Genomic DNA, 25,058 nt, shown 5'->3' on the forward strand with positions numbered 1-25,058 from the left:
AACCGTTGAAAATTATACATTTCCGTAACCAGCGCAACAATCCCTACCTTCGGACAAAACTTGAAAAAAATCGGAGAGTTTTCGTTGGGGTCGTTCCCGTTGGGCTTTCGATTATACATGTGGGTTAAATGGGCTATTTTTGCATAAAATGACTCTAACATTGAATAACTCTACTAAACACACTCCGATTTTGTTGGAATTTTTTAGAAGATAGCTATAATTTCGCTCTTTAAGAAAATATATATATTTTGGGGGACAGACCCGATTACCTCGCTTATTTTAGCCGGTTCGTCTGAATATGTGCATATTTCCCTTATAAGTGCATAAAAATCATGTGTTTTTTAGAACAGCTATATCTCAAGAATGGTTCCTTCTAGGAAAAAAATTATAAAGGTCAAACTTGTAGATAATTTTTCTGTCTACAATATTTACTTTAGTCACTTTTTGATTAGATCAACCGTTTTCAAAAAATAAATCCGAAAAACTAAAAACCGTTAAATTTTGACCTTTGACCCCGAATAATTTTTTTTGCACACATGGGATCGATGGGGACTTTTAGGACGTTGCTTCTAATGGCAAACCCTAGCTCTCCACCAAAATTCAGCTTTGTGGGAATTTTTGCTATTTCAATGTCTATTTTGACCGGACTAAATTTGGTGCAGCAAATACGTGAAATCGTCCGAAAATATATATGGGAGCTATATCCAAATCTGAACCGATTTCGACACATTTATTTTTAGATCGAATTCAGACACACATTCCAAATTTCATCGAAATCGAACATATATCTCGTGTTTGGTGCAGCAAACATCCAAATCTGAATCGATTTCGATAAAATTTGCCACATTTATTTCTAGACCAAATTCAGTCAGACATTCCAAATTTCATCAAAATCGGATTTATATAGTGTGTTTTCTGTAATAAATATGTAAAATCGGCCGAAAATATATATGGGAGCTATATCCAAATCTGAGCCGATTTTTACCAAAATCAATAGCGTTCTTCCTATAGCTAAAAAAAATAATATTCCACAATTTTCAGCTGCATCGGTCAATAAATGCGACCTGTACGTTGTGAACGGACGGGCGGATAAATGGATAAATCGACCCAGAAAGTAGTTGTATGTATATGCCTAGAAGGAACTATGGGTCTATCTCGATTCCTTTTGTATTTTACATACAAATGCACAAATACATAATAGCCCTTACCACAGTGTGGTGTAGGGTATAAATATAAATATGTACATCTTAACTTAAAATAAGCCTAAAATATATGAAATGTAAAATCGACATCTCAGTAGGTATGCGGTTAATCCTTCGAAAGCAGAATGTTTCTATTGCCGTCTACTTCTAATCAATTTGTGAAGGCCAATATCATTTCAACATCTTGGTACTGTCAATGAAATTGTATGCCTAAATTACTTTGAGACCTAAGAAAAATTTAAATTGAATTAAACACTCTACGTAAAATATTGGGGTCCTCGGTCCAAAATTTCGCGTGTTTCCCATGAAAAGAATCATCTTCAATTTAAGTATTTTACTGTTACCAAGACATTGTTCAACCAAATTTGCTGTAATCCTGTACCAGGAGTTATTATTGTATTGTAAGCATCCCCACGAAAAATTTTCAATATTAGTCCATGATTTGGTTTACTCCCCAATGATTTATATATCGATTTATTTGGGCAGATGTCAACCAAATATTCTAAGCGACTATATTCTTATAATGATCTCAGACTTCAGAACATTATCTTATAAAGAAATGTCGTATCGGTCCACTTTTGACCACAGCCTCCATATAGGGTTACCATATTTTTTTGTACTTTATTAGATTTAACCACATTTGTCTGCAGAATTACTTGTAGTAATGCATTTTTTTACTCAATGCGGGAAAGAATCTCCACATTTTAGCGTGGTCCAACATTAGGGTGTCCCAAAAATAAAATAAATTATTTGTTAAACTGATTACCCCCAAATCTTTTTTTTCGCGAGTTTTCATTACAGGTCTAAGTTACCTTGACCATAGAAATCGCTAATAGCACAAAAAACGTTATATTGAAACCAAATTTAAGAAAGGATAATAAAATTACTTAAAAGTATTCCAAAAAAATATGAATTCAGCAACTATAAAAGGGTGTTAAACTTTTGGTCATAACTGCCAAAACCGCAAATTTCCGCAAAAAGTCTATACAGCTTTGAAATCAACAGGCGCTAGGCTACAATTTGGCACTAGTGGCCATTTGTTCGAATTTGTTGAAAGTGACTAAAAGTTTCAGGAAATCCATACATCTATATTAAATAATTTCATTTTTACCAATATTATAACCAAAATATTTGGCAACCCTTGCGATTTAGAGGAATTTTCATAACTAGAAAAATGAAGCTTAGGCAATTTACTAAATGAGTCATCTTAAGTTAAGGCGTTAAAAATAGTCCTTTTTTTCATAAATTCGCTTAGAATATAAGTATTTTTTCTCATTTTTAAATACATATTTTTCTTCAAAATTAGTCATGTTCATGAGACGTTTTCTCCTTAAGAACCGCGAAAAATGGGAAAAAATAAGTTGAGTTTCGAAAAATTTGGAATGTTTTGAAGCTATTTGCATTTTAACATTTTTTAAACGACGACATGAATTTTTTGATTTTTGTCGTTGGGCGCATCCACTGTGCATTGTCAGAAGCTTCAATACTTGGGTTTGGGCGTCGGGTTAGTAACCCTCCCCTAGAAAAAACATCCTACTATGGAAAAACGAAAAAAAGAAAAACAAACCCCTCTAAAGTTGACGAACCCCGCAAACGTTTTAAGGACCATGATCTGCGAATCTGCACCTGGAATGTTCGCACTCTTTATAGAGAAGGTGCAGTCTTCGCATTGGCAGACGTACTTGAAAAGTACAAGGCCGATATTACTGCCATACAGGAAATACGATGGATTGGGAAAGGCGTCACAACAACACCTAAAGGTGACGCACTGTATTATAGCTGCCATGACGTAAAGCATAAGTTTGGTTGCGGATTCGTAGTTAGTCAGAGACTAAAACATCTGGTATCCAGCTTCACCCCAGTGAATGAAAGACTTGCTGCAATTCGAATAAAAGCTAAATTCTTCAACATCAGCTTTATTTGCGCTCATGCTCCCACTGAAGAAAAGGACGAACAGACCAAAGATATATTTTACGAGCGCTTAGAAGAAACATATGACCGTTGCCCTGCCCATGACATTAAAATCATTTTAGGCGATTTTAATGCCAAAATTGGAAAGGAGAATATCTTTGGCCCAACAGTCGGGAAATTTAGTCTCCACTGTGAAACATCTGACAATGGTATGAGGCTGATAGACTTTGCAGCTGCAAAAAACATGGTAGTTAGCAGTACCAGATTTAATCATCTCGATATTCATAAGGGCACATGGCTGTCGCCAGATCAAAGAACAAGTAATCAAATTGATCATGTTGTAATAGATGGAAGACATTCATCCGCCGTGTTGGATGTACGATCGTTCCGAGGCGCAAACATTGATTCGGACCACTACCTTGTTGCAGCAAAGGTACGTACCCGTCTAAACGTTGCAAATAAAGCACGAACAGACACAACGCGGAAGTTGGACATCGATAGGCTGCAAACACAACAGATAGCCACAGCATATTCCACTCAACTAGCCCAATTGCTTAACGCGAGCACTCCTTGTCCTGATAACATAACACAATGGCAACATATTGCCCACTCCATGCAAACAGCCGCAAAATCCATACTTGGATTCCAGAGACCTCCACAAAGGAATTCATGGTATGACCAGGAGTGTCGTGCTGCTACCGAAGAGAAAAATGCGGCATATAGAGCTACTTTACAATCAGTAGCAACGCGTAGCGCACGAGAGAGATATCGGGAGAAAAGGAGAGAAGAGAAACGTCTTTTCCGCAAGAAAAAGAGAGAAATGGAAAAGCGGGAGTGTGAAAAAATCGAGATGTACAGGAGCCAGAATGAAGTCCGAAAATTCTACCAAAGAGTGAAACATCAAACAGATGGCTTTGGTACAGGCACATCCTCCTGTAGAGACCAGCAAGGTAATCTGGTAACAGATACAGATAGCGTGCTCAGGATATGGAAGGAACATTTCTCCAATCTGCTGGTATCCAATAGTAGCGAAGTCGACGAAGATACCACAGATCCAATCCCAGAAGATAGTATAGAATGTATACCGCCCGGCCAAGATGAGGTAAAAACAGCAATCAACCGGCTGAAGAATAATAAAGCAGCAGGAGCTGATGGCTTACCAGCCGAGCTGTTTAAAACCGGAGGCGACGCGCTGATAAGGTGTATGCATCAGCTAGTTAGCACCATCTGGCAGCAAGAACGCGTACCCGACGATTGGAACCTGAGCATCCTATGTCCCGTCCACAAGAAAGGAGATAAGACTGTATGCTCCAACTATAGGGGCATAAGTCTTCTCCCTATTGCCTATAAGATAGTGTCAGGGATATTGTGCGAACGACTAAAGCCAATGGTCAACGAAATAATTGGACCATACCAATGTGGCTTTAGACCTGGCAAGTCCACCATTGACCAGATATTTACCCTGCGGCAAATCCTAGAGAAGACCCAAGAGATGCAGATCGACACATTTCACCTTTTTGTCGATTATAAAGCATCATTCGACAGTCCCCTCCGATCAAAGGTATTCCACGCAATGTCTGAATTTGGTATCCCCGCAAAGCTCATCCGGCTTTGTAAGATGACTTTAACTGATACTAGGTCCTCAGTTAAGATTGGAAAGAACCTCTCCGAAGAATTTTGTACCAAAAGAGGTTTCAGACAAGGAGACAGCCTTTCGTGTGACCTATTCAACATTTTGCTGGAAAAGGTAATACGAGATGCAAATGTCAAAAGAAATGGCACAATTTACACCAATAGCCCCATGTTACTTGCCTATGCTGATGACATAGACATCATGGGACGATCAGTAAAGGAAGTAACTGATACCTTTAGGAAGGTCGAAGCAGAATCTGCGAAAGTGGGTCTGGCGGTAAACGGCGAAAAGACCAAATTGATGGTGTCGACGCACAAAGCGTCCATAGAGCTCGGACTAACTGTGGAAGTTGGTACCTACAATTTTGAGGTAGTTAAAGACTTCGTCTACCTCGGCACTGCCATAAACACAACAAACAACATCAGTTGTGAAATAAGAAGAAGAATTGTATTGGCCAACATATGCTACTATGGTCTAAGTAAGCAATTTAAAAACAAAGCCACATCTCGTCAAACAAAAATAACACTATACAAAACGCTGATACTACCCGTGCTAATGTATGGCTCCGAAGCATGGGTACTTGCGCAAGCAGATAAGGCAGTGCTTGGTGTGTTTGAGAGGAAAATTCTTCGAAAGATCTACGGGCCGATTTGCGTTGACGGTGAATATCGACGTCGTATGAACCACGAGCTATATAAGCTATACAAATACATGCATATAGTTAAACGTATCGCGATGCAACGATTGCGTTGGCTAGGCCATATCATGAGAATGAGCGATGATGAACCCGCTAAAAAGGCGTATGAATTCATGCCACATGGCGGTGCACGCAGAATCGGCAGGCCTAAGCTTCGATGTATGATGAAATGAAAAGGCGCGGTATTCCAAAAAGTCAAGCGAAAAATAGAGAGGAATGGAGATCTTTTCTTAGTTCGGTCTATGGAACAAATGTTCTGTAATGGGCCAACTAAGTAAGTAAGAAGCTTCAATAACAGCATAATCATCTACATATCGCTCATTTACTCAAAGAGTGACACATCTCAAAAAACACAGTTTCAAGAAAAACGTTTTTTAAGTTGCAGATTGAAATTTATCTTCCCAACTTAAAAAGATTAAGATCTAGTCCGATATCGAACATGAATTTCTGTGAAAGATCAAGCATGATTTGAATTATTTTAGTGCTTCATAAACTCAAAAAAACTTTGTTGTTGATATATGCCAAACTCAAAGTAAATAAGCTGTAACTCGTTGAAATTTAGAAAAAAAATTTGAAAATGACACAAGATAGACTATAACCCAGCAAAAAAAGACATTACTAAGTAATGACTTTATTCAGTAAAATTTGGCAGTAGTAACTACTTACAAATATACAGTAAAAGTCATTATTTTTACATGGGGATGTCATATGAAGGAAGTACTTCCTTAAATATGTTTTTTAAGTACATACTTAACGACATACCGGCAGTCGAAAAGAAGCTAAAAAGCATAGTTCTATTTTTAGAAAAAAATTGAGGTGAAATTACAGTCGAAATCGCTTATAACGTCGTCGTTTATAACGTCATATCGCTTATAGCGACGAAATCCAAAAGTCCCGAATTTCTACCCTTTATATTCCACACAAATAAATATCGCTTATAACGTCATCGCTTATAGCGTCATATCGGTCGTAACGTCGGTTTTTTGTGAAATATTTGAATTTTGCTATCGGTTATAACGTCGAATCAAACGAAGAAGGAAATTGTCTCTTAATAATTTGTTGTATGTATATTTTTTCAAACTCAAACAGCAACAAAATACCAAAGTTATGCACAATATGTTCGAAGATGGCGGTCGCAAGTCAAAATGTAACGTCTTCTGTCATTGATAATTTTCTTCATCTTGGGGGATTGTTAATGGACCTTTAAAAGTTTCTGAAGACATTTATCTTCGTTCTAATTTCTCCCAACACGTAGAAGATATTCATTAATTATTTGCCATCGATGACAAAGTTTTCACATCTGCCATATATAATGACGACGACATATTATTAGAAGTTTTAGATGGAGGAAATTCTAAAGAACAGAGTTTCAAATGCTGTATGTGTCAGAGGCGTGTCTAGCTGTAGAAACTCTTCAAAAATTTATTTACTCAGAACATGTTACAAACAAAAATGTGTTTTGGAAACCCTTTCAAAACTCAGATCTGAGTTAAATTTAAAATTTATGTCGGAATTCAGAAGCACAAACTAAAATAACAGACTCTTAGAAATAGAACCATATTCAAAGGTGATATTTTGAAGGTGATCTGCTGAAGTATGAATTTAATATCGCTATTTTTTATTATTTTGTCATTAATAGAATGAAAAAGTAAAAATTGAATTGATTTTATTTATTTACTTAATAAAACAACCTATTTATACCTTCTTTATACCAGTACTGCAAAAATCTACTAATTTTTACTATTTTTTTTCCGATAACATAAAGGAAAAATTGTTATCGTAGTAAAAATAAGTAGATTCTTGCAGTTTCTGGAACAGACCAAAGTTGTTAGAACTGTCGTCGTGATGTTGTCTTACATTTCCTGCATATCAAACAACTAAAACTTCTAAACAATTGGTACTATATGAAGTCCCAACCATCGAGCTAAAAATAGAATCGGACTGCACACATTGCTATTTTAAAAGTTCCCTTGTCTGTTCTAAATCTGACATAGAATGAAATCAATCAAATCTCGCTTCTTGGAATTTGAAAAAAAAAAGTCCGAAACGAAAAGAAACAATAATCTGAAAATAAAGAAGAAACTACTTTTGGAAAGAAACAATTAGATCCCTACATATTTCCGTCACTGAACAAAAGAGTATAAATTACCAAAATGTTGTTATAAAATAACAAAATTATAAAATAAAAGTAATTTACGAAATAAAAATACTTAAAGGAGTGCATTTGGAGTCCATGTTGAAATCTGAACTGGTGATGGGAAGATAATTGAAGAAAACCTTTTGTAAGATGAAAGAATATCAGTTGCGGAGAACGGAGGAAGTAATCTTTTGCGTTGCAGCGGTGGTGATTACATTGCAATTTTGGATGTAAACTTTTGAAAAACTAAATTGATAAATTAATTGTAGCTATTCCATGAATTCGTTTGAATTAATAAAGAGTTTTGTTTTTCATGAAAACCATATTTCAATACAGCATTTCCATTTTCCAAACAAGACATGAAAATTTCATGCCAAGGGGTTGGTGAAAATGACATGCCAAAGCATTGGTTAAAATGACATGTCAAAGCATGGGTGAAAATGACGTGTCAAAGCAGTGGTGAAAATGACATGTCAAATCATTGGTGGAAATGACATGCCAAAGCATTGGTGGAAATTACATGTCAACGCATTGGTTAAAATGACATACTTAGGATCCAGAAAAGAACGTCATCTTTTGGGGTCCACGCTCATATAAAATTCATCGATGAAGATGCTAAAAAGATGACATGCTAGATCACTTGCACCCATGATTGAATGTCATCTTTGGCATCGAACATTTTGCTGGGTTGGTGTAGCTGATGCATACACCTTACACCTTGGAATTAGTACAGACCTAATAAGTTTAAGTAAAAGTAAAGAGAACAAGTAAAGCATTAAACCAAAAGCATAAAAAAGTAACGCATTGTATTATCTCGAATTAATTTAGTTTTAGTTTGGGTGCCAACGTGGTGCAATGGTATGCACACCCGCCTTGCACGCTGAAGGTCGTGGGTTCGATTCCCCGGCCAGGCAAACATCAAAATTTTCAACGTTGGCAAAGTACCCCTCAGTAATGTTGGCGACATTTTCTGAGTATTTCAGCCATGTAAAACTTCTCTACAAGTGGTGTCTTAGGACGCGCCGTTCGGACTCGGCGATAAACTGTAGGTCCCATATTATTGAGCTAATATGAATCGGGGTGCACTCATTGATATGAGAGAAGTCTCCCTTGTCCCGTATGGGATGTTTGTGGAACAATTATATATTAGTTTGAGAGAAGAGAGTTTCATCATTTTCTAAAATAAGAATTTACTTTTATTCCAAAATGCGAACGACATAATGATAAAAGAGATTTTAAAATGAATTGTAACAGCTATCCCAATAAAATGTCCTATTTCAAAATGAAATTTTTTGTGGTTTTGGTTTCGGAGCAGATACTTATAAATCTTTATAAATAAAAATCAAATGTCGTTCGTTGATAATTGCATCAGTTGAGAACGACTGGACAGATTTGGATAATTCTTTTTTTGAAATGTTAGTCATAACCCAACTTAAGTTTCAATGCAAAGAAAAATTGACAACGCCCACTTTCTTCAGTTTTCTATTTTAATATTTTTCTACAAAAACTACTGAACCGATTTTCCTGAAATTTTCAGTGAATGTAAAGGGATGGCCCCCGATGCATACTTTCTTGAATTTTGATCGGGTCGGGGTCCTTCCCTTTGCCATATTTAAACAAACACCATATCTTTATGAATAAAAATCAAATCATAACCCAACGTAGGCTTTTATGGAAAGAAAATTTTACCACGCCCACTTTTTTCAATATTCAATTTAATTTTTTCTGCAAAAATTACTGAACCGATTTTCTGAAATTGTCAAGGAATGTACAGGGATGGCCCCGAAAACATCCCAGTAAAATGTTCGATGCCAAGGATGCCATTCAATCATGGGTGCAAGTGATCTGGCATGTCATCTTTTTAGCATCTTCACCGATGAATTTTATATGAGCGTGGACCCCAAAAGATGCTATTAATTTTTGGATCCAAAGCATGTCATTTACACCAATGCTTTGAAATGTCATATTTCCCAATGCTTTGGCATGTCATTTCCACCAATGCTTTGGCATGTCATTTTCACCAACCCTTTGCAATGACATTAACATTACGACGAGAGTTTTAACTACGTTGGTTGTGGTTTCGAGTCTCCGACAACATCAAGCTAATTGTAAATAATTAATCTTATATATTTAGAAAAATGTTTATAAATAAAAACACAAAATTCATCTCTATTGGATCGATGGAATGGGTTCGAATGCTGATGAAAAGATCGGATCTTTCACGACTTCCTTCGCATGGGTTCAAATGCCGATGAAAAGATCAGATATTTCACGACTTCTTTTGCATTGGTTCAAATGCTAATGAAAAGATCGGATCTTTCACGACTTCGTTTGAACCAATGCAAAAGATGTCATGAAATCACGTCAACGATGCTACTTATTTCATTTATTTCCAGAGGGAGCGATATTTTAAAAAAACGCTATTTTTGCAAAAATTACGCACGTACCGGTTTAAAAATTTTCGGATTACTTCTTTGGGGCCTAAAGACCCTAGCACGCCTGTTTTGGTAAATATGTTATATCTCCAATACTACTGAACCGATTTCCATCAAATTTGCAGCAAAAGCTCAATGTTTGCCGTTGTTTTATGAATTTCGGGGAAGGTCGGGTACCTTTCCACCCCTTTCTTTAAACGATATATGTATAACCCAAACTTATGATTATCAGCATTAATTTTGGAAGGCAATGGGGTTGTGTGTACCTTAGGTACATATTTGGAGCCAAAATACCGGACCACGCCCCACTTTTTTAAATATGTTATATGTTGAAAACTGATGACCACGCCTATTCTTTTAATACATTATTTTTCCAAAACTATTGAACCTAATTTCATGCAATTTTCAGAAAAATTTTAAATGTCCAATTTCAATTCATGTGCTACTTCTGCCTTAATAATGAAAATGAGAATATTTATCATACAAAATGGTTTTATTGTGTTTCAAAGTGTTCTCCAGAATGATTTATATGCTTTAGCATGCGCTCCAAACAATTTTCGAAACACTTTTTCCACTCCGAATGAGACACCTCCAAAACATGGTTTTCGAAAGCATAGGTGCATAATCTAGGGGCCACCGTGGTGCAATGGTTAGCACGTCCGCCTTGCACTCAGAAGGTCTGCGGTTCGAATCCCAGGCCAAGCAACATCAAATTTTCAACGGTGGCAAAATTCCCCCTCAGTAATGCTGGCGACATTTCCTGAGTATTTAAGCCATGAAAAACTTCTCTACAAGTGGTGTCGTAAGACACGCCGTTCGGACTCGGCAATAAAAAGTAGGTCCCATATCATTGAGCCAATATGAATCGGCGTGCACTCATTGATATGAGAGAAGTCTCCCTTGTCCCATCTGGGATGTTTGTGGAACAATTTAGGTGCATAATCTTTTAAAAATCCTTTGATGCATCGCGATCGCATTGTTTCAATGTTTTTGGAAGACCTTTGCTTTAAGCGGGCGTCGGCCACAATTGAGTTCATTAAACCAGTTTTTCACTGTGCTATAGTCATGCTAAAATTTATATTCTTCGATGCACTTCTGTCGTGGTAATCCACGTCGAAAGTTGTGGAAAATGATCGGACGACAATGTTCGCAAGTTTATTCTATTTTTTGGCAAATTTATTTTTTAAGTCACTCTACATCAAATCGTACTGAAGTTTCCAATGGAAGTGTCGGATAGCATCAACACATATGAATGGCTTAGGCAATCCTAGAAGCTCTCGTATATTTTCGGTCTATGCATTTCAATGTTAATGTAAATGCAACAAACACACTAGGGGCCATTATATGTTTTCTTTTACTATTGGATGGGTTTGAAAACACAAAATAAGGCAATTTGGACCCATGAACATATAATTTTTACACTGAAAGTTAATTCCAAGAAGGTCCTCCTTGAAATTTAATGATCACTTTTAGGTTTAAGGTAACCGGAACGCTATAAGTCTGTTCGAAAATCCAAACCATAACAAAAGAACACTTATAATAATGAGGGTAGGTCTGTCCAATTTGGATGGGAAATCGAAAATTTGGCGAAATATCGTCTAGAATTAATCTTGTATTTTAAAGTTGATTCAGATAACAAAGACGCCATATGTGACAAATTTTGTCAAAAATTGAATTGTAATTTCATCGAAAGCAAAATATTTTTAGAAGCCGTCTTTGGTCGTTATACATATCGCACCTGTTCAACAAAAGGGCAGTAACTGAAAATTTTGAAATTAGTTTTTATACAATGTTCACAATTTTAGGTTGAAAAGTTTTTTGATCACTGGGAACCTCAAATACCTAATTTTTGCTAATTAGGTCAGCTAAAAACTTGAAAATAACTGAAATCGGTTAATACAGTTGTATGGGGGCTATACCTACGATGATCAATACTTTAAATGAAAATACAGTACATATACGAGGGATAAAGATATTTTCATAACTTTGACAGATAACATAATTAGCTTTCCGGTAAATCAAATCAAAAAAAGGTCAAGCCCGAACGAATAATTTATAGAAATTAAAAAATGAAAAAAAAAACTCATATAAAACTCATTTATTTAACAAAAATTTTCATTTGTGTAAACAGCTATAATTCATATGTGATTTTAATCAAAAAATAAATTTAAAATAGTGTTAAACGGATGGAGTGGGAATACATTGTACAAATTTGTATATGGACTGAAAGATGAACTCTCAACATTGTGTCATATTGTCCCTAAAAGTTCTAGTCCAGTAAATTTGGAATTTCACTAAAAGCTAGTACCCAAAATGGAAAATTGTCGTATTTTGGAACATAATATTTTAACCTATTTGTATTTTTCCTTAGTTTTAATATGTTTATTATCGAATCCCATATAGAAAGTAACTGTCGGTGACGACAAAAGAATTGGGGTTTCGGCCAGGAAAAATCGATTACTGAACCATAGCGCGACGCTCGCGCACGTAGTCCATAAACGGCCATTGTGCCAGAAAACATTAATGCTGTGCGTGATTGATCATTTAAGATCGTCATGTAACACACCGTGAGATAGAGGCATCCTTGGGTATTTCCTTCTGCAGCTTACAAAAAAGGTTTTTTCTTGTTGGATATTTCGAAAAAAATACGATCACTGTGCTTTGAAAGGGGGTGACGTAGGGGATGGAAGATACCAAGCAACGGTCCTGACCGGTTTTAACATGGCAAAGCCCAGGATTTATCTTGGTCCCTCTTTCATCCCAAGTGGACACTGACCTCCCCGTGGTGTCACCTGGGGAACTGCCTTTAACACCCGTTAAAGATAGTGAGCTAACATGTGCCGCGCGTTCACCCATAAGAACGTTAAAAACTTGGGTTTGGGCGTCGGGTTAGTAACCCTCCCCTAGAAAAAACAGCCTACTATGAAAAAACGAAAGAAAAGAAAAACAAACCCCTCTAAAGTTGACGAACCCCGCAAACGTTTTAAGGACCATGATCTGCGAATCTGCACCTGGAATGTTCGCACTCTTTATAGAGAAGGTGCAGTCCTCGCATTGGCAGACGTACTTGAAAAGTACAAGGCCGATATTACTGCCATACAGGAAATACGATGGATTGGGAAAGGCGTCACAACAACACCTAAAGGTGACGCACTGTATTATAGCTGCCATGACGTAAAGCATAAGTTTGGTTGCGGATTCGTAGTTAGTCAGAGACTAAAACATCTGGTATCCAGCTTCACCCCAGTGAATGAAAGACTTGCTGCAATTCGAATAAAAGCTAAATTCTTCAACATCAGCTTTATTTGCGCTCATGCTCCCACTGAGAAAAGGACGAACAGACCAAAGATATATTTTACGAGCGCTTAGAAGAACCATATGACCGTTGCCCTGCCCATGACATTAAAATCATTCTAGGCGATTTTAATGCCAAAATTGGAAAGGAGAATATCTTTGGCCCAACAGTCGGGAAATTCAGTCTCCGCAGTGAAACATCTGACAATGGTATGAGGCTGATAGACTTTGCAGCTGCAAAAAACATGGTAGTTAGCAGTACCAGATTTAATCATCTCGATATTCATAAGGGCACCTGGCTGTCTCCAGATCAGAAAACAAGAAATCAAATTGATCATGTTGTGATAGATGGAAGACATTCATCGAGCGTGTTGGATGTACGATCGTTCCGAGGCGCAAACATTGATTCGGACCACTACCTTGTTGCAGCAAAGGTACGCACCCGCTTAAACGTAGCAAACATAGTACGAACAGATACAACACGAACGTTAGACATTGGTAAGCTGCAATCACAACAGATAGCCACAGCATATTCCACTCAACTAGCCCAATTGCTTAATCAAAGCACTCCTCATCCCGATAACATATCAGCGCAATGGCAAAGCATTGCCCAATCTATGCAAACAGCCGCAAAATCCATACTTGGATACCAGAGACCTCCATCAAGGAATCCATGGTATGATCAGGTGTGTCGTGCTGCCACCGAAGAGAAAAATGCAGCATATAGGGCTACTTTACAATCCGTAGCAACGCGTAGCGCACGAGAGAGATACAGGGAGAAAAGGAGAGAGGAGAAACGTCTTTTCCACAGGAAAAAGAGAGAGACGGAAAAACGGGAGTGTGAAAAAATCGAAAAAAAATTCGAGATGTACAGGAGTCAGAATGAAGTCCAAAAATTCTATCAAAGAGTCAAGCATCAAACTGATGGCTTTGGTACAGGTACATCCTCCTGTAGAGACCAGCAAGGTAATTTGGTAACTGATCAGCTAGTTAGCACCATCTTTCAGGAAGAACGAGTACCCAACGATTGGAACCTGAGTATCCTGTGCCCCGTCCACAAGAAGGGAGATAAGACTGTATGCTCTAACTATAGGGGCATAAGTCTACTCCCTATTGCCTACAAGATCGTGTCAGGGATATTGTGCGAACGACTAAGGCCTATGGTCAACGAGATAATTGGACCATACCAATGCGGCTTTAGACCTGGCAAGTCCACCATTGACCAGATATTTACCCTGCGGCAAATCCTGGAGAAGACCCAAGAGATGCAGATCGACACCTACCACCTTTTTGTCGATTATAAAGCAGCCTTCGACAGCCCGCTGCGTTCAAAGGTATTCCAAGCCATGTCTGAATTTGGTATCCCCGCAAAGCTCATCCGGCTTTGTAAAATGACATTGACTGACACGAGGTCCTCAGTTAAAATAGGAAAGAACCTCTCCGAAGAGTTTGGTACCAAAAGAGGTTTCAGACAAGGAGACAGCCTTTCGTGTGATCTCTTCAACATCCTGCTGGAAAAGGTTATACGAGAAGCAAACGTCAAAAGAAGTGGCACAATCTACACCAATAGTCACATGTTACTTGCTTATGCTGATGATATAGACATCATGGGCCGATCAGTAAAAGAAGTAACTGATACCTTTATAAAGGTCGAAGGAGAATCTGCTAAAGTGGGTCTGGCGGTAAACGGTGAGAAGACCAAGTTGATGGTGTCGACGCACAATGCGTCCATTGAGCTCGGACCGACTGTGGAAGTTGGTTCCTATAATATTGAGGTAGCAAAAGACTTTGTCTACCTCGGCACCTCCGTAAACACAACAAACGACATCAGTTGTGAAATAAAAAGAAGAATTGTATTGGCCAACAGATGCTACTTTGGTTTAAGTAAGCAGTTTAAAAACAAAGCCACATCTCAAACAACAAACAACAACAAACAACAAACAAACAAAAATAACGCTCTACAAAACACTGATACTACCCGTGCTGATGTATGGCTCCGAAGCCTGGGTACTTGCGCAAGCAGACATGGCAGTGCTTGGTGTGTTTGAGAGAAAAATTCTTCGAAAGATCTACGGACCAATTTGCGTTGACGGTGAATATCGACGTCGCATGAACCACGAACTGTATCTGCTATACAACGACATCAATATTGTTAAACGTATCGAGATGCAGCGATTGCGTTGACTAGGCCATATCATAAGAATGAGCGATGATGAACCCGCTAAAAAGGCTTATAAATACGGACCGCTTGGCGGTGCGTGCAGAATTGGCAGGCCAAGGAATAGATGGCGCAAACAAGTGGATGATGAGATGAAAAGGCGCGGTATTCCAGAGTGCGAAGCAACAAATAGAGAGGAATGGAGATCTCTTCTTAGTTCGGCCTATGGAACAAATGTTCTGTAATGGGCCAGCTAAGTAAGTAAGTAATCATGGATCAATGCGTTTGAGCCCGAAACGAAAAATTAATATCCAAAAGATGATGTTGAAGTGTTCAAAACTACGTCTTAGAAGTGTGAAAAAGTGGAAAAGAGCTTAAACAATTGGTTTGTGCGCATGTTTATTTATTTAAATATTATCTATGTATTTATTTATTTAAATATTTATTACAATGAGTGCAATATTTATATTCGACGATGATAGAATACTTGACACTAGTTAAACATTTTTTAGAACCATTTTTACAATATGTACCCTGAAGATGAAGATGAGAGAAGTCTCCCTTGTCCCATCTGGGATGTTTGTGGAACAAATATTATATTATATTACCCTGAAGATGTAATGTAAACTATTGCGAAATATTGATGACAACAAAAAATAAATTGCATCCCAATAACGACCTTAAGCTCAAAAAACACTCGCCTCTTTATTTAATATCAACAAAAGGTTATAATAAACTTATAGCTAAAAAGCACTAGCAACTACGGCTATCGGTCTTATGCAGATCTAAATTGAGTGTAAAATATATATATAATAATATATACAAAACTAGATTTTATACTGGAGATTTGATATACTGAATATATTATAGCTGTTCTGATGAGATGGATTTTTCAGTGTTTCCAATGCATTGACAGGTGAAAAACACCTTGATCGAAGGGTATGAAGGGCTGGATTAAATAATTTGTCGATAAGAGGGAAATTCTGCAATAACTGGACCTTTATTTTTAATGAATAAGTTTGTTGACTACTGGGAACCCTAAATGCCAAATTACAGCCAATTTAGGCTGAAAATGTACATAATAACATACAAATACCTTACATTGGTACCGGTATACGAGTATGGGAGCTATACCAAAACGTGGACCCTGTTTAATATTTTGGTGAAGAAATTTTTTGATTACTTTCAACTCTAAATTCCAAATTACATCGTATTCAAACAGATAATGTAGATAAAAACTTCAAATATTGGGGATATACCAAATGGGGAAGTATTCTGACCACTAACCAAATCCCAATACCAAATTCCATCACACGTTCCAAATTTTATTAAAATCGGACATACATATTATGTAGCGTGTTTCATGCATCAAATATATGAAATCGGCCATAATATATATAGGAGCTATGTATATCCGAATCTGAACCGATTTATATAGAGTTATAAAGAGTTACTAGTGTTCGCCAATAGGAAAACTATAAGACAAAATTGGCGATTTTTTTTTCTTTCATGTAACATAAACACAAATTTTGGATTTTTTTTTTTTAAATGGAAAAACTCGATTTTGAAAAATTCTGTCAATATACGGAAAATATAAAATATGACAGTTCCTGCATTCGTTAGAATTTACTGACACGCCGCAACCTAGTGTTTTAATCTATCAAAATACAAATTAAGCAGATTGGTTGGTCGCTCGCGCTATCATCCCCCTTCCAAACAACACTCATTCGTTATCGTCATCACCTTTGGGGTTGAAAAACATTTATGCCAAGTTGAACACATTACAGCACTTTGTGGGGCAAAACTTGTTGATTTGCATTGTTTTGTTTCGATAATTTTATTCCTCTATTTATCACTCGACATCAAAGTTAATATAATTATTACTTTTAGATGATAACGAAAACACGCACACACTCTCACATGCTGATTTTTACACTTTTACCAAATAACCGATATTCAAATGTGGTTGGTTTTCTTTATATGCATATTTGTGTATTACATAAACGCACCATTTTCCATATGTCAGAAACTTAAGGCGATCACAGCGATATTTTCTTTTTAATACCATTCATTAGCTTCACAAGACGCTTTAAGGGACGTTGTTATTCTATTAAAAAAAACTACAACCAATTGTTGATTGCGATTTTTATGTCGAAATGTATGACGAAATGTTGACTTAAAAATTACAATTTCTTCTACAATCTGTTTTGTTTAATGTGTTTGTTTAAATGTAATTATCAACCGAAACACGGAGAAGATTCACACAAGTTTGGGTCGCAAGGTGTCACAAATTATAATCGGCAATAATCACTGAATTATTTTAAAAGAACTAACCACCCGGCTCCGGACGCGGCACATGTACTTCGAAATGCTTATAGACTGCAACTAAACACTTTGCTGGAGAGTACGAGTAATGGTTGTTTTGTTGGTTAATATGCGGCTACTCCCCTTTAATAATTATATCTTTTGGGCTTTTTCGCATTTCTGATTAGACAATGTTTTCAGCACGTTTGGTAGGTTCAGATATACTCATCTATGTATGTATGCGTGTGTGTATGAACACTACACTACGGCATTAGCTCATTCACGCACATAACAACAGCCACAATATATATACAAACATCCAAACTCATTCGAACTACGTAATACTTGAACTCAACCCTCGGATATGGGAGAGGGTTGACAACAAGGTAGAATGGCACAGTGGGGGATGCAAACCTTACTTTATTCTTAATGATAGTATAAACCATTTCATACCAGCAAACCAAACTAACCAAAAACGGACCGAAATCGGTCCAAAACTTTAATGCTGTTTCCGGTTTCCGGTCCGCAATTTCTATATAGTATTTCACATGTTTTCGGGCCGAAACTTAGGAAGGAAATCAAATGTTTGTTCCGACATTATTTTCGAAATCGGAGGAAAAGGGACATTTTTTTCTTGTCATATGAAAATGAAATAAAAACTCCTTTCTCCGACGGCTTTTTTATTGACACCACTACAGAACAAACGAACTCAGAAACAATTTTTTGTAATGATGTTTATGAAAGGCTCCTTGTTCAACCCATAGACTAATGAATGAATAAACAGAGAATCTGTAATGTGTTTGTGTGTCCTTACACTCAATATCCTCTGTGTTCACTCAATTGCAATTTGTTTTTGGGGTAAATTGCAAGATTTTGTAGATTTTCTTATTTGAAGATGTAGATCCGGCTAATATTACACACATATTGTCTTTTACCATCATAAATAGTTTAAAAATGCATAGTTATTGCCATTTTAAAAATTGAGTACCTCGTCAACTGACTCAATTCTCACTAAATGAGAGAATTTGACTGAGAGGATATCTTTGTCTATACATTCATTAGTCTACGGTTCAAACGTTATAATGATTTTTACTGTTATTATCATTTTGTGATTAATAGTAGAACAATAGCTCTGTCTGGTTACCCTAAAATTTGCAACAATTTGTACCAATTGTTGCTGGAAGTCGTCTGTTAACACAAAAAACCAGCAAAAGAGAGCGATTTGAGAGAGACATTTTGACAGTTCTTTCACTGAGAGCGTGCAAATTCTTGCTGGACAAATTTCTTCTAGCAGCAACTGGCAAAGCAATTCTTCTTCTTCTTCCTGAAAACAATCAATCATCTGTTTCTAATTTGTGGTTGATGTATGTTTGTGAAAATTAAAAACAATTTTTTTGTGGAAATAACATAGTCTAATTGTATTGTTTTATGGAGAACAAATTTGTGGAAAAATACTTGTTTCAATTTCTTTTCTGTTTTTAATAAAATACAACGTGTTTGCTTCTTTATTGGCGGACAAATTGTTCTGTTTTGGCAAGCCAGCTGATTGCTTGCTGGTTTTTGCTGGGAAGTGTCTGTTTACTTTTTACAATTTTCTAGCAAAAGAGAATAAAAACCCCTTACTCTCTGAGAAAGTTCTTGCTGGACAATTCTTGCTGGGAAAGTAACCAGACAGACTTAATGTAAACGATGTATACGAGTATTTTGAAGCTATCAACACTAATTTGAATTATTATATGTTGCATTTATATTTAAACATTTGTATATGCGAATTTTATAACCAAACACTTTTTTCGGCAACAATCAAACAAAAAATCCCTTAGACAATCGATTAGAAATCGGAACGAATTCGGACCGAAGATTCTTCCGATATGTGTTATATATATTGACAAAATGTCGAAATGGAAGGTATACGTTAGAGCGAAGTTGGAATGAAAATGATAAATTATGTAATCAAAAACATATATTAAATGTCTTTTTCATTTCATTCTTATTTATATTTTCCAAGGGACAGACACAATATGGTTTCGAGCTATGTACCTAGATGCAGCTGACGGTACCTGCTAACTTCTTTTATGAGCTTGAATCCTCACTCTGCTATTCCGTTCACATCTTTCAAATTGTTTACCATTCTTTGCCTCTCCTAGCAGATGATGTTCTGCGACCAAGTTGCAGGATATTTTTCCAGAAATTCTGTGTTAATGTTTTATCTCTTTAACATATCTGAAGTATACAGGCATGAATTTCGAATCGATTTGCAATGAAAACGATTTGCCCAAAACGAGTGAATTGTTTTTAGATGTGATGGGAACAAAATGGAATATGAAACCGATATCGAAAATAATTCGATGTCGGAAAATGTACATGCATCACACATACAGTCGTTTTTGACTCGTTTTGATCCCGAAATCGATTTCCATCACATACCTGATAGACTGTTCTAGAGTCTTCAATATAGAATATTCTACAGTTCAAACAAAATGCAACCCCATCTATTCGCGGACTTCGCAATGTAGGAGAATAGTTAAGCTAAAACTGAATGGTCAAAACAAATATGGAAGAGAATTCAACAAAAACCACATAGCAATCCCACGGCAGCGGGTTTTTCGTACCGGATTGAACCGAAACCATAGTCTTTCGGCTGCCAACCCAGCATCAAACCTATGCTTCTAAGTAGGTTTCATGCTGCTACAATTCAAATTCTTAAATTAAATGAAACTCCCCATTTAATTCGTCATTATAATTTTAGCCAAGTCAATTACTTCGTGTAAAATATTGTTACGAATGTAACTGATAGGTTTAAATTAATTTAGATGAATTTCTGTTAATTAAAAAAAATAATTGTAGCGTAAATTTGTATTAGGTAGTTTATTTAAATAAGTTTTACAACAACAACTTCTGTACAGAATTGTCTCTCATCATTTCAGTTCTTATTTTTCATGTTTATTTTGTTTTTGTTGTACATTTTATCATCATCCAATTATCGCTTATTGTTTCAGTTGTATTTTCTTTTACGTTTGTTTTGATAGTTCAGTGACGTCATTGTTGTTCTTTCAATTCTCTTGTACATCTGCATGTATGTGTCATTGTTCACTTAATGCGAGTTCTGTGTGTGTATTTGTCGCACTGATTAGAGATGTTACCAAATCGTTCGTCTAGAAACATCGGCAACCAAAAGCTATTGTGTATAAATACCGGGGAATTGTGAGGCAGTGAGTCAGCTACAATTGAGACCACGAACTAAACCGTCAGAAGTAAAGGAAAACTATGTGCTTAGTAATTAAAGTTGGCTGTTGTACCAAGGTGGCATCGTACTGGCAGTAAAGCCCAAAAACTCAAAAAATATATTTGAAAAAATTCAAATAATGATTATAGAATTCTAGAATTTCAATGAAATAAATTCTTAAAAGTGTTCTCAAGCAAATCTTAAAATGGAATTCACAAATAGTTTAAGATAAATACCTATTTCGGATTAAGTTAAATTAAATATTACCCAACGATATTTCACGGTTTATTATCAATCTGAAAAATTATTTTTCTACGTTAGCGTTTTATATCATCTTTCGATAGGTGCTAAGTACCAAAATTAAATGTTTGTTGATAAACTATGCCTCAAACATCATCCAAGAGTAAACAGTAAACATTGTTATCAGATGACAAAAGGTGATTTGCTTAGATGTGAATGAACATGTTTTTAACGTTAGTACTGGTAGTTATTGTTGGAATATCCATAGACTAATGAATGAATAGACAGAGAATTTGTAATGTGTTTGTTTTTGTAGGGGTCGTCCTTACACTCAATATGCTCTGTGTTCACTCAATTGCATTTTGTTTTGAGATAAATTGCAAGATTTTGTTGATTTTTTTATTTGAGGATGTAGATCCGGGCAATATTACCCACATATTGTCTTTTGCCATCATAAATAGTTAAAAAATGCATAGTTATTGCCATTTTAAAAATTGAGTACCTCGTCAACTGACTCAATTAGAGAATTTGACTGAGAGGATTTCTTTGTCTATACATTCATTAGTCTATGGGAACATCTATAATATGGATGTACAATTTTATATTTTCATAACATAATACATATAATATATTCCAAATTGGACACCCCATACAAGTAAAATATATTGTTTAAGAAGTAAATACATATTCTACATAGGAATTTAATGAAAAGTACACCACTGTACAATGCACATTGTACATTGTACACTGTAAACAACAAATGTGTTAATTAACATAAAATCTGAAAATCTTGTGGTGGTGATAATTCGATTTGTGTTTATCTCATGTCTTAGGCGATTCACAAGTCATTGTCTTGCTAACAGCCATGTTATGAGTCTCTCCAATCTACAAATTGGTAAACCACAAATAATTTGCGACAATACTAAGTTTCATGTAATCTGGCAGTTCGGAACAACAACGTTTTTTACAGAAATTTAAATGGAAAAGTTCGGAATTAGTAACCGGCAGCACACAACCACATGTGTTCGTGTGTTTATGTTGGAGCTTTTGTTGTTATACCCTCCATGGAAGGTAATGGAGGGTATATTGAACCATTTCGATAATTCGTAATCCAAGGGACCAGCCATTTTATACGAATTATCAAGGGTTTCTATTTAGCGGGGTTAATAAGTGAATGGATTCAAGGAACCTCATTCCCTTTGCGAATTATCGAAATTTTCAATTTAACGAGGTACGAATTATAGCGATTCTACTGTATATTATTTATCTGCGTAAAATTCTGGTCAATTCATGTCCGTCTGTCCGTCTGTCCGCCTGTTGAAATCACTCTAGCGTCCGCAATAATTGAGCTAGGTAGGACGCTATATTTTTGCACCTGTGTATAGTTTTTCCATAGGCATGCCAAGTTTGAATATGGGCTATATATATACGATCAATGGTAACGTCCGATTTCAGGTATTTTGACGTTTTTAGCTGCATTTTCAGACCGAATTAGCTATAATTTTAAGTTCGACCAACTTCTCCACCAAAAGTTGTGGACATGGGCCCACTTTCTGGAATGGTCTCCATTTAACGGTACAACCCAATTTAAGTTTTTTGAAGTTTTAGCTAACGGAATCTCCAGTGTAACTCTGTTTCGTAGAACAAAGTTCGAACATTTCCAAAAAAAGTACTAACAGTTGCAAAAGTTTTGAATTGACATTGACGAACAAATTAAATAAAACAAAGGAAAATCTCCTTTATTAGCATTCGTTTTAAGGACCATGATCTGTGAATCTGCACCTGGAATGTCAGGACTCTCTACAGAGTAGGTGCAGTTTGCGCACTGGCGGATGTACTTGATAAGTACAAAGTTGATATTATCGCCTCACAGGAAGTGCGATGGAATCCGGCAGACATGAAGATCACAAACGATTACGCAATGTATTATAGCGGCCATGAAACGAAGCATGAGTTAGGTGTTGGATTTATGGCAAAACGGAGGCTTAAACATCTCGTATCCAGTTTCACTCCGGTTGATGAGAAAATTGGAAGAGTAAATATCTGTGGTCCGAAGGTTGGCAAGTTCAGCCTTCATGAAGTAACATCCGACAACGGAATAAGATCGATCGATTTTGCAGCGGCAAAAAACATGGTAGTGAGCAGCACCAGGTTCCAACACCTCGATATACACAAAGCTACGTGGATATCCCCAGATGGGAAAACAAGAAATCAAATTGATCATGTTGTGATAGACGAAAGACACTCGTCTTGTTTGTTGGGTGTCCGATCAATTCGAGGTGCGAACATCGATTCGGACCATTTCCTTGTAGCAGTCAAGGTACGCAATCGTCTTAATGTTGCGGAAAAAGTGCGATCTAACGCAGAACGGAAACTGGATGTCGAGAAGCTGCAAACACAAGACTACTCCGCTCAACTGACCCGCATGCTGGAAGACGGTACTCCTTGCCCCTATAATGTAGAAGCGCAGTGGCAAAGAATAGCCCACTCCCTTCAGACTGCCGCAAAAACTATACGTGGCTACCAAAAACATCCACCTAAAAATTTATGGTATGGAGTGTCGTAAGCCTATTGAAGAGAAGAACGTGGCATACAGAGCAACCCTGGAGAAAAAAGAAGGATCAAGAAAATCGTGAGCGTGAGAAACTCGAGATGTTCAGGAGTCAGAATGAAGTCTGAAAATTTTACCAGAGTGTAAAACACCAGACTGAAGGATATGGTACAGACACATTCTCCTGCAAAGATGATGGAGCGAATCTGGTAGCGTACTGAGTATATGGAAGGAGTACTCTATGAAGCTATTGATATCGCAAAAATGTGAAAAGAGTCTACCAAAGTGGGTCTGGCAGTCAACGGCGATAAGACGAAGTTTATGTTATCAACACGCAAGTTGTCCAGTAGACTCCGATCAAATGTGGATGTTGATAATTACAGTTTTGAGGTATTAGATGGCGTTATTTACCTCGGCAGCGCAACACAAGTTTTGAAATAAAGAGAAGAATAATATTGGCCAACAGATGCTACATTGGTCTAACAGCCAGTTTTTGTAAAAAAATATTTTTCAAACGTATCGTTCGTACTCAAACGAATCCGTTTAAAATTTGGTTTTTGTAAAAATTTGAAAAGCATTCGTTTGATTACGAAAAGCTTTGTATATCAGTGTTTCCATTATGTTAATTTTTAAATTTTTTGAATTGTTCTCTTTGAAAAAATATGTATTTTCCTTGTGGCAATCCCAAAAAATATTCAATATACACTCAAATTTTGAAAACAATTTTCAAAGAATGTCAAAATACATTTTGGAAAAATGGTGATATCTGGCCTATATGGCGGATTTTTACGTATATGAGTATCTAAAAATTTCTCTAGATCAATTTCCGATCATATCCATGCCTTTTCATACAAACGATGTTGACAATTGAAACTACGTAGTGAACTAGATCGTTCTACCTAGTTCAATTGTCACAACTGTAAAAATTGCCTCACATTTTCCAAATTTTTTTAAAATGTCTGTACAATTTTGTGTTTGACGCACCAAATATCCGAAATCGGCCGAAAATATACACTGAAGATATAAGGAATTCTGAACAGATGTCATTATAATGACAAACCTTTTCTACACCAAATTCCGTTATACATTTCAAATTTCAAAATTGAACATACATAGCGAGGATGGTGCACTAAATACCAAAAAATCGGTGGAAAATACATTTGGGAGCTACATCAAAATATGAACAAATTTCAATATAATTTGACAAACATATTTCTAATCCGAATTCTATGACATTTTCCTAATTTCATACATATGTATCTATGTATGT

At 36.4% G+C, this 25,058-nt stretch overlaps 1 protein-coding gene across 2 annotated transcripts in view; it reads right to left on the minus strand.

Moving 5' to 3' along the window:
* Ac78C (adenylyl cyclase 78C) overlaps nt 1-25,058 on the minus strand; it is a 259,118-nt gene that overhangs the window by 96,606 nt on the left and 137,454 nt on the right. Inside the window, exon 1 of one of the 2 annotated variants that reach the window (XM_073981733.1) lies at nt 17,211-17,916. The exons of the other annotated variant lie outside the window; for it this stretch is intronic. The gene's annotated coding sequence lies outside the window, so the exon portion shown is untranslated. Of the gene's footprint in view, nt 1-17,210; nt 17,917-25,058 lie in introns of those variants that run through there. 2 annotated transcript variants of the gene reach the window in all.

This window comes from Musca autumnalis, unplaced genomic scaffold (genome assembly GCF_047663935.1).
Source record: "Musca autumnalis isolate F117 unplaced genomic scaffold, ASM4766393v1 scaffold_4, whole genome shotgun sequence".
Taxonomy (NCBI): Eukaryota; Metazoa; Arthropoda; class Insecta; order Diptera; family Muscidae; genus Musca; species Musca autumnalis.